Here is a 13,502-nt window from a genome sequence, read left to right as displayed (position 1 = left end):
CGGCGCAGTGTTCCATATATCTATTTAGGAAACAGATAGGAATCTAAATTTCTATAATATTACCTTATTACTGAAGCTCGACAAAATAAAAATATTGGCGGTCGCACAGGGTGTTCAATTTTTTCTGGGCAGATCCCAACTGTGTTTTTTCAAATGGCAACCTATATTTTTTATCGTTTTTACAATTTCTAGATAGAAAATAAAAGACACTTTATATATATATATATATACATATATACATATATATATATATATATATATATATATATATATATATATATATATATATATACAGGGTGTTTGGTAGCTGGGTGCAAACCTTTAAGGGGGTGATACACTAGCCAATGTAGAACATATTCATACAAACATTTTTATTTTCTAGCGCGTTTTTGATTTTTAAGGGAACTTTTACGATTTTTAGTACAAAAACCCAAAATTGGTCATAATAACTTCGAATCTTAACAGAAATGTCCGGTTTTTTTATTTATTTTAGTAGTCTTATGTGTCCCCAATCGTAATAAAGTAGTTTGAAGCACCATTGTGTTCAAAAAAGTTATGTAAAGAGCATTTAAACTTTACAAAAAAAGAAAGAAAATAAAATATCTGACCTTTGATGCCAATTAAAAAAATAAATAAAATACATACAGGTATTCAGACACCTTCAAAAACATGCTTAGTTATTGCTCTTTTGTTTGAGGTATCATTTACCTAGGTAAGTCTTAAACTTTTTTAATTAGGGTACCTGAACCAGTTAAAGGTCGTAAATATGGATTTTTGTGGAATTAAAGAAAAACATGTTTTGTACTGTTGTACTGTTCAAAATGTCCTCCACCATTGCGTATACACTTCCTTCAACGATTTCGTACTTCAGTTGTGGTTACTTTCATTTGCATTTCCTGTTTCATAATTTCAAACGCTGCCTCTATTCGCTGAAGTAATTCTTCTCTCGTGGTGATTTCGTTTGTGTATACGAGTTCTTTCACCCGACCCCACACAAAAAAATCCAACGGAGTCAGGTCGGGCGATCTGGCAGGCCAGGGGATGGGTCCGTCTCTCCAGATCCAGTTGCCAGGAAAACAGCGGTTCGGGTGTTCGCGGACGCTTACATCCCAATGTGCTGGGTATCCATCTTGCTGAAATGTGATCGGCCTATCCGTGTCCAATGTTGACACTTCGGCATCATAGAGTTACATTGGCAAGTCGTTTATCATGAATTCGAAGTAATTTTGTCCATTCAAATTGTCAGGCAAAATGTGTGGGCCAACCAATGTGCGTCCGATGACCCCAGCCCACACATTTATTGAAAATTGTCTTTAGAAAGAAATCTGAAACAAAAATGCAATAAAATTAGTTAATTTAGGTAATTAAACACGTGTTGAACATGGGTAATGAAACAATAATAATAAAAATCATTTATTTACCTGTTTTTTCCAATTTGGATTGCTGTCCTTATCAGCCCATTCATGAAGGTTGTGGAAATTAGTAATTCCTTTCCTGGAGAACTTCGATTCGTCAGTCCAGAGCATGGACTTCAAGAACCACGCGTCGTCAATATCTGCGTTTAGCAAAAAACGGCAGAACCGTATCCGTCTCGCCGGATCCGTTTCCTCCAAGCCTTGCACATCCGTGCCGTGAAACGGATATTTCTTTTCGTTGTGCATCGTACTCCACACTTTCCATATCGAAAGTTTTAAATCTCTCGCTACAACTCTGATGCTGGTGGTAGGATCCGCTTCGAAGGCTGCGAGAATTTGCTCCTCAACATTGACATTATGTCTTCCTGGATTTACTGCAGGTTCAGCATGATGAATGCCAGATTCAGACAGCCTACGATATGTGTTGGAAAACACACGGACGTTAGGCACCCTGCAATAAAATAACTCAGTTTCAACGTCTTTTGAAGGTGAAAATGGCAAAATTCAACTACCGCTACAAATAGAAATTAATTTACCTGCGGTTCGGGTAACATTCTTGGTATAAACGTCGTACCAGAGATGCGTTACCATCAGCTCTGCAATACATAAAAATGATATCGGCTTGTTCATGACTCGTAAACTCTGCCATGGCAGCACACAACAAAAAGTTCGATAGTCCAAAATAAACAACACCTGCTGGAGCGAAAGGCTACAACTGAACACGGTGAATTACAAAAATGGGGAACACAAAACCAACGTCTACTCGCAAATCGAAAAGGCAAAGCAGTGACTAGAGAACTTGTTTGGCCAACCAAACCGACTCGGCGAGGGGTCCAAGATGATCACTCAACTCAGGTACCTAAAAATTGATAAACTCAAAAGCAAGTTTATGGCCCTAGCATAAGGTCTAAATCATAACAACAGAATGCATTCCAATTAATGACTAGCTTCAGGTCAAATTCTTTGTTGTAAAAGGCCACCGGCACCGGCCTTTGTTTAGTTTTCTCTTCTTCCAAGTTGGGCTAAGTTTCTTATTATTCCATGTTATTCCAAAAATAATATCGCATATTGCTTCAGGATGTTCGTTTAAAGGTTTCTGAGCTGAATTTCATTTAAATTACTTTTTTTTTTAATTTTTCAAATATCCATATTTACGACCTTTAACTGGTTCAGGTACCCTAATTAAAAAAGTTTAAGACTTAGCTAGGTAAATGATACCTCAAACGAAAGAGCAATAACTAAACATGTTTTTAAAGGTGTCTGAACACCTGTATGTATTTTATTTATTTTTTTAATTGGCATCAAAGGTCAGATTTTTTGTTTTCTTTCTTTTTTTGTAAAGTTTAAATGCTCTGTACATAACTTTTTTGGACACAATGGTGCTTCAAACTACTTTAGTATGATTGGGGACACATAAGACTACTAAAATAAATAAAAAAAAACGGACATTTCTGTTAAGATTCGAAGTTATTAGCATTTAATTGACCAATTTTGGGTTTTTGTACTAAAAATCGTAAAAGTTCCCTTAAAAATCAAAAACGCGCTAGAAAATAAAAATGTTTGTATGAATATGTTCTACATGGGCTAGTGTATCACACCCTTGAAGGTTTGCACCCAGCTACCAAACACCCTGTATATCTTCACTTCGAAAATATTTACGGTTTTCGAGATATCGAGCATGATAGGTTTTTTTCCAATATTCGTCACTCAGATATTTGAAATTATGAAGTTGTGCCAAGTCCAATTGAATTTTTTTTGTCAAATATTCTACATTGGTAACTCTCTCAAATGATATATCTGAAATCTACTTGTGATATACAGGGTATGAGAAACCGCTTGCCACATAAATAAAAATTTGCAGAATCTTCCTTATTTTAAATGGAACACCCTGTATATTATTGATCCATAAGGAGCGCCAACGAAACCTCTACAAATTTCATTGAGTATTCCCTATTGCTAGGTTCAATAGTTTTTCTTAAAAAAGCATTTTTTTCTAAAAATAGTCGTTCTTCCTATTTCTACGTCATAAACTCGATGAAAGACTTTTTTCAAAGCGAAATCCATTTGACGACTGATAAGAATGTACGAAAGATATCTTGTTTCAATTTTGTACATTATAGCGTGTCCTATAGTTTTTTTTTTTCTAAAAATGACAACTCTCTATTTTATCGCCATAATATCGATGATTTTTTTACTGTGAAATCCATATGTGACGCCTGTGATCGAGATATATGTTATGTTTACAACATTCTCTGAATAGAACACTATGTAATTTCTTCATTTGATGCATAGTTTTGGTCCAAGCCTTTCTTTAAAATATCGTCCCATGCCTAAAATTACCTGATGCTAGATAAAAAAGTTTTGAATCATACCGAAATTTGTGCCATATTTTTTCGGTCTAAAACAACCTTCAGCGAATAAAATAAAACGATTTGTTGAAACTGGATGTATCAATTATTCTAAACCTGAGCGCATCAAGCCAGCTCCTAATGAAGATAATGAATTGCAAGAAGAAGGAGTAGGAGTCCTAGTAGGAGTCAACGACAAATTGGTGAAATAGTGGATATAAGTGAGAGATCAGTGCAACGAGTTTTGAAGAAACATCGCTTTCATCCATCTCATACTACTATATGCCGATTTTAAGAAAAGAGTGAGATTTTGCAATTGGGCCATGGGAAAAATTCGTTGAAAGGAATATTACAAGGAAAGGAAAGGAATATAACATTTTATGGTCAGATGAATCGGCATTCCATAAAAATGGATTTGTGAATCGACATAATTACCATTATTATTCAACAGAAAATCCCCACTTATTGAGTCAGGTGGACAATCAACATAGGTGGTCGATAAATGTCTGGGGAAGCATCACTGAAGAATATGTAATTGGTCCATACTTTTTTGAGGGACGTATGAATGGAACAATGTATGTGCACCTGCTCACCATTCGGCAGAAGTGAGAGATCATCTAAATGAAGTATTTCCCAATAAATGTATAGGACGGAATGGGCCTGTACGGTGGCCCGCTAGATCACCAGATTTAACAAAACTGGATTTTTTCTTATAGGGATACATAAAAAATATGGTTTACGTCGAGCCACCGAGCCACCAGCTTCTTCCGAAAATATGCGACTTAGAATAAATAAATAATGCTTTTGGCAGCATTACACCAGCTGTCTTGCACAGGATAGAACAGTCTTTCAAATATAGACTGCAGCTCTGCATTCAAGAAAATGGAAGACATGTCGAATATATTTTATAAAAGTTTCATTATCAATCTTAATTAAACTTTTCCTTTTGTAGTTTTGTAGTTTGTCAGTTGACAAATTTAAATATCTAGAACTTAACTCCTGAATTCACGAATATATACTATAACATGAAAAAAAATTAGTAATATTCATAATGTTTTTTCATTTAATCTTGTTTGATTTGATATTGCATGATTTATGGGAAAAATTCTGCATCCAATGAAAAAATAATTTTCCATTTAGACAAATGTGACAGGTACATACATTTATTTCGTGAAAAAATATTTGTTTGGAGACCATTTTTGAAAAAAATGATTATTTAAGAAAAACTATTGAACCTAGCCATAGGAAATACTCAATGAAATTTGTAGAGGTTTCGTTGGCGCTCTTTATGGATCAATAATATACAGGATGTTCCATTCAAAATACGGAAGATTCTGCAAATTTTTACTTGCAATATGTGGCAAGCGGTTTTTCATACCCTGTATATCACAGGTCGATTTCAGATATATCGTTTGAGAGAGTTACCAATGTAGAATATTTGATCAAAAAAAATTCAATTGGACTTGGCACAACTTTATAATTTCAAATATTCTGAGTGACGAATATTGGAAAAAAACCTGTCATGCTAGATATATCGAAAACCGTCAATATTTTCGAAGTGCTACCAAACACCCTGTATATATATATATATATATATATATATATATATATATATATATATATATATATAAAGTGTCTTTTATTTTCTATCTAGAAATTGTAAAAACGATAAAAAATATAGGTTGCTATTTTAAAAAACACAGTTGGGATCTGCCCAGAAAAAATTGAACACCCTGTGTGACCGCCAATATTTTTATTTTGTCGAGCTCGTGCAATGAGGTAATATTATAGAAATTCAGAATCCTATCGGTTTCCTAAATTGAGATATGGAACACCGCGCCACTGTTGCAGGACCCTGTATATCCCGTTTTTAAGTGAACACTACATGAATGGAATATCCGAATACTTATCAGGAACCATTTACACTCCTCTCTAACATGATAAGTCTGTTTGTGTTTAATGAAGTAACATTCACTGATTCGTGAACCGTCAACTTAAGTATACAGAGTGGACCAAATTGGCCACTTTTAAAGGAAAACTCCTGTTTTCAAACTGGAAAGATGAAAACTGATACCTGTCTGAGTGTCAAATTTTATGACAACTCAATGGTGAAAATCGCATATCGATAATAATTTCTGAGTTACAGCATGTTATTCGAAAATGTGCATTATCGAAAAGTTGCTGTAACTTTTTTCCTGTCAAAAATTTCTTGTTTCTATAGAAACATTTTCAGAGCAACTTTTTACGTTGAATTCAATGGTATGAAAAACTTTTTTTTAATGAAATATCAATAGTTATTGATGGAAAACTATTTTGTTTAAATGAGACACCCTGTATCCTCCTGCATATTTCAATAGAACGCAAAATTACCTTTCCAAAATTTAGTACACTTGATGTTTTGCTAGAGTCATCTTTGAAATACAAAGCTTTTGGGTTTTTTCATGCAGACTTTGAAACGCACACTTTGATCAAGTAGGCTTTTAACGATGCGGCGATAAAATGCAAATCTTTACTGGTAGCTGTTAAATTTTGATTTGAGCAGTAAATGGGCTATGATAGTGTGTTTTATACAAACCGGGAAAAATGCTGAAACAGCAAATAGTTTGTATCACGAAAGGTATTCAGAGAGAAGACAACATTTTAGACACATTTTCGCAAGATTGCGCACAACCTAATTGATGATGGTCAATTTGAAGAAAAGGCCAAAATTATATGAATCAAACAGGGAAGAGGAGTGTGAAGAAATATCGTTTTAGGAGCTTTTGAAAAAATTCCAAAACGTCAGCGCGAAATTTGAAAATATCAACAGACCTCTATACTCTAGGCAGCTTGTGTCAAAAAGGGCAGTTTGCGGGAAGTTTTGCAAGAGTTTTGAAATTTGGTTCTATATGGTATTTTGGGCTGCTGAACACGAATCTGAGGTTTGCCAACAAAATTTTTCACGGAAAATATGTTTTTTTTTGCAAAAATTTTGAAAAAAATCGACTTTGTTTTGGTTTTTTGCGAATAACTCGAATAACTCGAAAACTACTCATTTTATGTAGAAAGATCACTAATACAAAAAGAAAGATGATAAAATTTCTTACATTTTATGTTTCTGAAGTTTTTTCTACGGTCAACCATTAAACCATGGGAGAACGCTAAAAGTGAGGGAGAACCCCCAAAACAAAAAATCGGGATTTTCGGCGATTTGACACGGGAATGCAATATTGAATGAATTATTCGGTAAACTCACACTAAGTTGTCTTGTAGAAAAATTCTTGATTTCTATCACAACCTGGAAGAGAGAACGACTCTACCTATAGAAGTAATTATGGAATTACTAGGATGTTGTGGACGAAACTGTTATTTTCAACTGAAAGACGAATTCTTTACACAAGGGACTGCCAATGGGATCGCCACTTTCACCAGTCATAGCGAAGATATATATGGAGTGGTTTGAAAGTCTGGCCATTGAAGAAGCGCACTAGAAACCCCGGGTCTGGTTGAGATATATTGACGACACCTTCATAATGTGGAATACTGAACTAGACGCCTTCCTGAAACACATCAACAGCATGAGACCTTCCCTCACTTTCACAATGGAGAAGGAAATCCACAACGAAGTGCCATTCTTAGAGGTTTTGGTGAAGAGCACCGACACTAAGTGGGCAACATCTGTATACCGAAAACCCACTCACACGGGACAGTTTCTGAACCACGAATCCAACCACCATCAATCAACTAAAAGAGGAATCATCAAGACTCTATTAGACCGTGCTTTCGGGCTCTGTAATACGAGGAAGGTCTCGAGAAGGAACTAGACATCATCAAAAATGATCTTCAACGGAATAGCTACTCCAATGCGATGGTAGAAAATACTTTGGCTAAAAGGTAGCAGGAGCCTCGCAAGGAAGAAATGCCGTCACAACCAGTGCTTGCACTTCCCTACATCAGAGGATTATCGGAGAGGATAAGAAGAATTGGTTCCAAGTACAACATCAGAACCTGCTTCAGATCTGGTAACACTATACGTAGCAGCCTCACGAAAACCAGGACACCAAACGCGGACTGCGATTCCAAGAATTGCGTTTACCGAATACCCTGTGAATGCGGACAATCCTATATTGGAAACTAAGAGACCATTAAATGTTCGCATTGCCGAGCACAAGAAACACACCCAGCGAGAAGAAACCAGCAAATCAGGAATAGCAGACTGTGTTTGGACCCATCAACACAACATCGAGTGGTCCCAAGCTGAGATCATACACAGAGAGAAACATTGGTTTAGGAGAAAATTCAACTAAGCCGCATACATGCTGTCCAACAACGTATTCAGCCAAGCTAGCGTAGAGATACGCAACATATGGAAATCCATCATCAAGCGAAAAATGGCCAACTCCCGCCAAACGGTCATCTCCCACTGAACCAGTGAAGCGGAAAAATGGAAAGTGGGGATAAGTGAAAGTACTCGAACGACCCATAAATAGTCATCTCTCGGAGGAATCAGTCCAGTCATTACCCGAAGACGATTGTAGATTCTTACAATCGAAACGTCGTGAACTAACGTGGCTTGGAATCTCTTAACTCATATTAACTTTTTTATTTATATTTATTTGTATTTCTTTATTTTTTGTTCAATCGTTTTAATTTTACTTGTATTTTATTTCACTTTTTTTCATTTCAGTTTTTTTTTGCTTAATAAAATTGTTATTTCCAGCTATTTATTTTTAATTCTTCTTTTTCAATTTCGGGGATTTCAAATCATTTTACATATTAGACAATGGAAGTCCGAACTAGTGAAATTCATCATGAAACTTTGTCAATCACCTTCAAATAAGTCAAATTTTTTCACAATTTTTGCAAAACAAACATATTTTCCGTAAAAAATTCTGTCGGCAAACCTCAACTTCGTGTTCAGCAGCCCAAAATACTATTTAGAACCAATTTTCAAAACTTTTGCAAAACTTTCCGCAAAAAAACACAAGCTGCCTAGACTACTAGGAGGATTCTAAAAAAAACATAAATTCAAGCCATACAGGACCAGAAGAGATCATCAACGTTAAATTGTATTTGGACAGACGAAGCTTATGTGAGCAGTGCCGGCATTTTCAATTCTTATACTTGAGCACAACAAAATTGTCATTCTGTTTCGAGCAGAGAAGTCAAGAAAGATTTGGATTTAGTATGGGGGCAGGTGTTTTCAGGGGTAGAATTATCGGCCCGTTCATTTATAACGGCACTCTCACATCTCAGAGTTTTTTAGAAATTTTATGGCAAAATATTGAACACCTTGTTGATGAACTGCCACTAATGAAGGTCTGAAAAATATATCTTCAACAGATCGGGGCTTCGCCTCATAACGCTGCAATTGTCACCAATTTTTTGGCTGCAAATTTTGGTAATGATTGGATAGCCAACCAAGAACCCAAACGTTGACCGGCCAAGTCACCGAACCTAAAGCCTATGGACTTTTACCTCTGGGAAAGGTTGGGAAAGTGTTTTCAATAGATTCATTTCATACCAGAGGTTCCAGTACGAACCATCAAGTATGTATGAAATGCAATTTTTGAGTAATTTACAGAAATCCATCTACCGTTTATCCTATGAAAGAATAGAAAGGTCAATATAATCTAAGAAAGCTGATCGTCTTCTCTGTTCAACCCACCTTTTTGGTTCACTGAACAATATAAGGCTGGGTTCTTCCTCACGCTGTATGTCAACAGATTCCTTTATCGATGGATATATTTGTATTAATGTCAAATCAGTGATGAATAAAATATTCTCCTTCGGAAAAGTGATGAACAATTGAATGTGGTGTGTGGAAAAATCCTACCCATTATACCTAACAATCAGTACAGTAGGGCCAGAAATCCGATGATGAAAGGCTCCAGAATATTCCTGAACTTCAAGCAGGATCAGCAGACGGAGAATCATCGAGTAGTTCAATGGGGAAAATAGTCACATACAACACATCAGACGTAATAACAACATTCCTATAAGAGTAGCAAAATCCCAATAACAACAAGGTCAGTCGAAAAAATGACGGCAATAGGGGCATTATTTGCAAACACTCATGACTTCGGCCGTGAAAGCCTATACTCTTAAATAAGTAACCGACATTTTCGTAAAAGGGAAATCGCATCAAATATTGTTTCCAGCCATGCTAAATCCATTTTCAATCGCCTAGACGACTGACTTGCTCTCTTCTATCGTAAGAAATACAAACTGAGTAGAGAAAAGTATCTCCTGTATAATTTAGTGTTCATATAGTATTATTTGTTTCGAAAAAATTTTTTTCTTTCGTGTAATTTAATGTGTATATGAAAGTAGCTGTTTCAGGAGGGCTTTCTTCCAGTTTGTGTCTGAAAGTTACTTCTTTGCATTATCTACACATCCATGTATAGAGTTACTTATTTTCAAATTTATTACTTTCTTCCTTTCTTTGGAAGATTCCCACATCTTTTTTGTATCAAGATGAAGTAGTAGAAAGCCAAAAACTTAAAAACTTTCTTTCCCAAAAATTAATCACAGCAAAAAAAACCTGTAAGATTCAGAATTGAATACATTGGTCATCCTACTAATCCTACTCCTACTAATATTATAAATGCGTAAATTTTTTGAGGATGGATGAATGTAATGCATGTATTTACGTTTTTTACTTTTTCACACTTGAACAATTCAACGAATTCAAATGTGAATTGGTATTGTATAAGTGGGTACTTATTGATTGACTGACACTCATAAATTAACGTACAGCCGAAACTACCGAATGTTTCTTCAAATATGCAGGTAGGTTCTTTGTATAGCGTAAATACGTATCAAAAAAGGGAATCAGGAATTTCCACCTCCAGTTCTCAAGTTGAAAACCCGAAGTTTTGGGTTAATAAAAAAAAAATTATTTATTGAAAATAGTCGGTCACGAAACTTGAATGTGACAAACCAAATTATACGGGGGCGAAGCCGCAGACACAGCAAGTAATTTAAATTTTTTCTTTGAAAAGTAACTAAAAAATATGACAACTGCACTAAGTAATGAATAGCTTCGGGAATCGAATTATGTTACCTACATAACTTACATAACCGTCAACGACGTCTGCCCTCACGCGTCTGCCCGCGTTCTCGGCAATGGAGCATAATTGCTTAGACCGCCCCTCTACCCCCGCGCATCGTTCCCCATCGTCTCACAGTAGAGGCGACGCGTAATGGCTAACTGCTTTGCGTCAAGTGAATCTTATCGTGATGAACTTTTAAATCATTCGTCCAAATTACTTAGTGTTAAAGGCAAAGTTTATGTATAATCAATACTTAAAACGACAATTGTATCAATTTTTATGAGAATATGACAGATATTCTAAAATGTGCATTGTTAAAAGAGTATCCAATTCAATTGTATTTATGACTCAGTATTTTGCATTTAGTAGCTACCACATGAGAGGTAGATATATGCTACCGCTAACTTTTATTTAGAAGTATTCAAGATAAACAATCTTAGTATACATAATCTGCATATAACTCCATAGGTATAGGCAGCGCACGCCAAGATAGGCCTCAGGGAGCAAGAATTTTTCCGACTTACTTAATACTTATCATTATATTATGAGCAAAATGACACAAAACCGTTGTAAATTGTGCATATATGTTATTCTGATATATAGGCTGTATTTATGTGAAGTTTCATCCAAATCCGTTCAGTCGTTTAGTCATGAAAGAGCCACAAACATGCATTCATACTACATACATTTATCCATCCTCCCAAAGTTTCACATTTATAATATTAGTGCATGAGTATAGATATAGAAAGTATAAATTCACATGGCCAATGGATATTGGTTCAAGGTTATTTAGAGATTCTGTAAAGCACTCGACATATTCGAATGTCAAATTTAATCCAGGAACGGGGATGATGTTACTAATCTACCATGACCTAAAAGTCACGGTTAAAGAAGATACAAACTTTCCTGGCCTACCTCATAAGCATGTCGTCGAGTTTCGGGATGCCTTCCTTTTTTAGGCAGAAAAAAGAGATATCTTCAAAGCTAAAAGCAGAGCAGCGAGATATGAGGAAGATTTCAGATCTTCGATATCTAATGAACAACTTTTAAATAATACCGAAGTCAATATGTATTTGACAAACGATCTTTCATTCAACAATGAAGTTACCACAAGGAACACGTTCTAACAGATGTGTAGTGATGAATCAAATAATTAAAATACTGTATAGTTTGTTAAATCATCTGAAAATAAAACTTTTAACTGGTGATGGTCGACTGTATTACCAAACATGTGCCAAAATAACTGACTGTTATAAGGAAACAAGTATATCTGAGGCACCAGTCAATCTAATAATAACACTGATGATCTTCAAACATGACTCAACCTCTGACGGAAGCACTCTTACGAAGGTTCAAAATAGATAAAAGCTTCAATCTAGCAGACCAATATTTTAATCTTCATGCAGTCATTGTTCACTGTTGTTCTGGCGTTGAATCTGGTCATTATTACGCCTTAGTCAAAAACGAAACGGACTGATTTAAGTTTGACGATAGTCGTGTCACTAAGTGTTCTGGCGATGTATTGAATTTATTGGAGCCTCTGCAGACACCCTACATTTCGAATCATGAGAGAGAGGACATTGGCAAATCAACATCTTCAGATGATGTGGTGCTGCAGGTTTTTCCGGGTTTTTCTGCAGCTGAAAAATCAATTGCGCCACTGGAATCAATGAAGTCACCCCGTAGTGCCAATTAATTTTTGTTGTTTCATGATTTGTTTAAAAAAAAACTCTGTAGAATATTTTCTAATTTTGTGAAATGTTTTTTTCAATGTACTGTGGATCATCAGAAGTGTAACATGACATGGCATTATTTTTGTCTAATGGTGATGTATTCATGTGGCTGAGCATTATCTGTTATTCTTGGTAAAAATCTAAGCAAAATGTTAGTCAATTCATTTACTTTGTTGTCGAATTTTATGAATCCTGATAATCAGTGTATCAACATTGCTGTGTATTACATATATTTATATATTTGGGACACCCGTGATATCATTGGTGTAAATTATTATCAAGTTGTCAAATAGATGTCAATTAAAAAGATCATAAAGAGAACTCGCATATTCATTGAAGTGGTATTAATACATAAATTAAATAAAATACTACTCATTCACAACAGTTTTGGCGGCGAGGTGAATTAGAAAGATTATAAAAATCAAAAATAATCGAAAAAAAAACATTCAAGAATGGATGCCCAAACAGTTCAAAGAATTTATGGAATTTCAAACTGCAATGATATCTACTCTCTTTTCTCAATTACAAAGTTCACAGAGTCAGACAAAGCGTGAATCATCAAACAAGGGAGAAATTGTGATGAATACAGCACTTTTAGCTAACTTCGAAAATGTTGACAGCAAGAAAGAATCGTTTTCAAATTACAAAAGCAGGTTCCAGAATTACCTTCAAATGAAGCAGATCAATACAAATAAGCCTTTTTGTGCTCAATTGCTACTAAATTCTATTGGAGCTCAAAGCTTTGGCTGCTTCTAAAACTCCTGATCAGTTGACATAAATATGATATATTGTTAAAGTTATTGGAAGAACGTTTTAGTTGCTCAACATCACTTTTTGTCAATCTATCAAAATGAACAACAATCAATTCCAGAATTTGTAAGTACACTTAAGAGTAATATAAGTGACTGTGAATTCACATGCGAATGCAAGAAATCAGTTGCAGATATCTTCCTGGCAGCTCAATTCATTCGT

The 13,502-nt window shown here is 35.2% G+C and overlaps 2 protein-coding genes across 8 annotated transcripts in view; one reads left to right on the top strand and one right to left on the bottom strand.

The window, feature by feature from the left end:
* The window catches only part of LOC111514374 (uncharacterized), a 103,446-nt gene that overhangs the window by 41,566 nt on the left and 48,378 nt on the right, over window positions 1-13,502 (top strand). The window lies entirely within an intron of this gene.
* Window positions 1-13,502, bottom strand: part of LOC111514398 (uncharacterized) — a 109,787-nt gene that overhangs the window by 91,300 nt on the left and 4,985 nt on the right. The gene's annotated exons all lie outside the window — the stretch shown is intronic.

The sequence above is a fragment of the Leptinotarsa decemlineata genome, unplaced genomic scaffold (genome assembly GCF_025532065.1).
Source record: "Leptinotarsa decemlineata unplaced genomic scaffold, Ldec_3_MD MMD2_P_RNA_scaffold_2, whole genome shotgun sequence".
NCBI classification, from domain to species: domain Eukaryota; kingdom Metazoa; phylum Arthropoda; class Insecta; order Coleoptera; family Chrysomelidae; genus Leptinotarsa; species Leptinotarsa decemlineata.
Note: the sequence above shows the minus strand (reverse complement) of the source record. Positions and strands in the feature narration are given on the sequence as shown.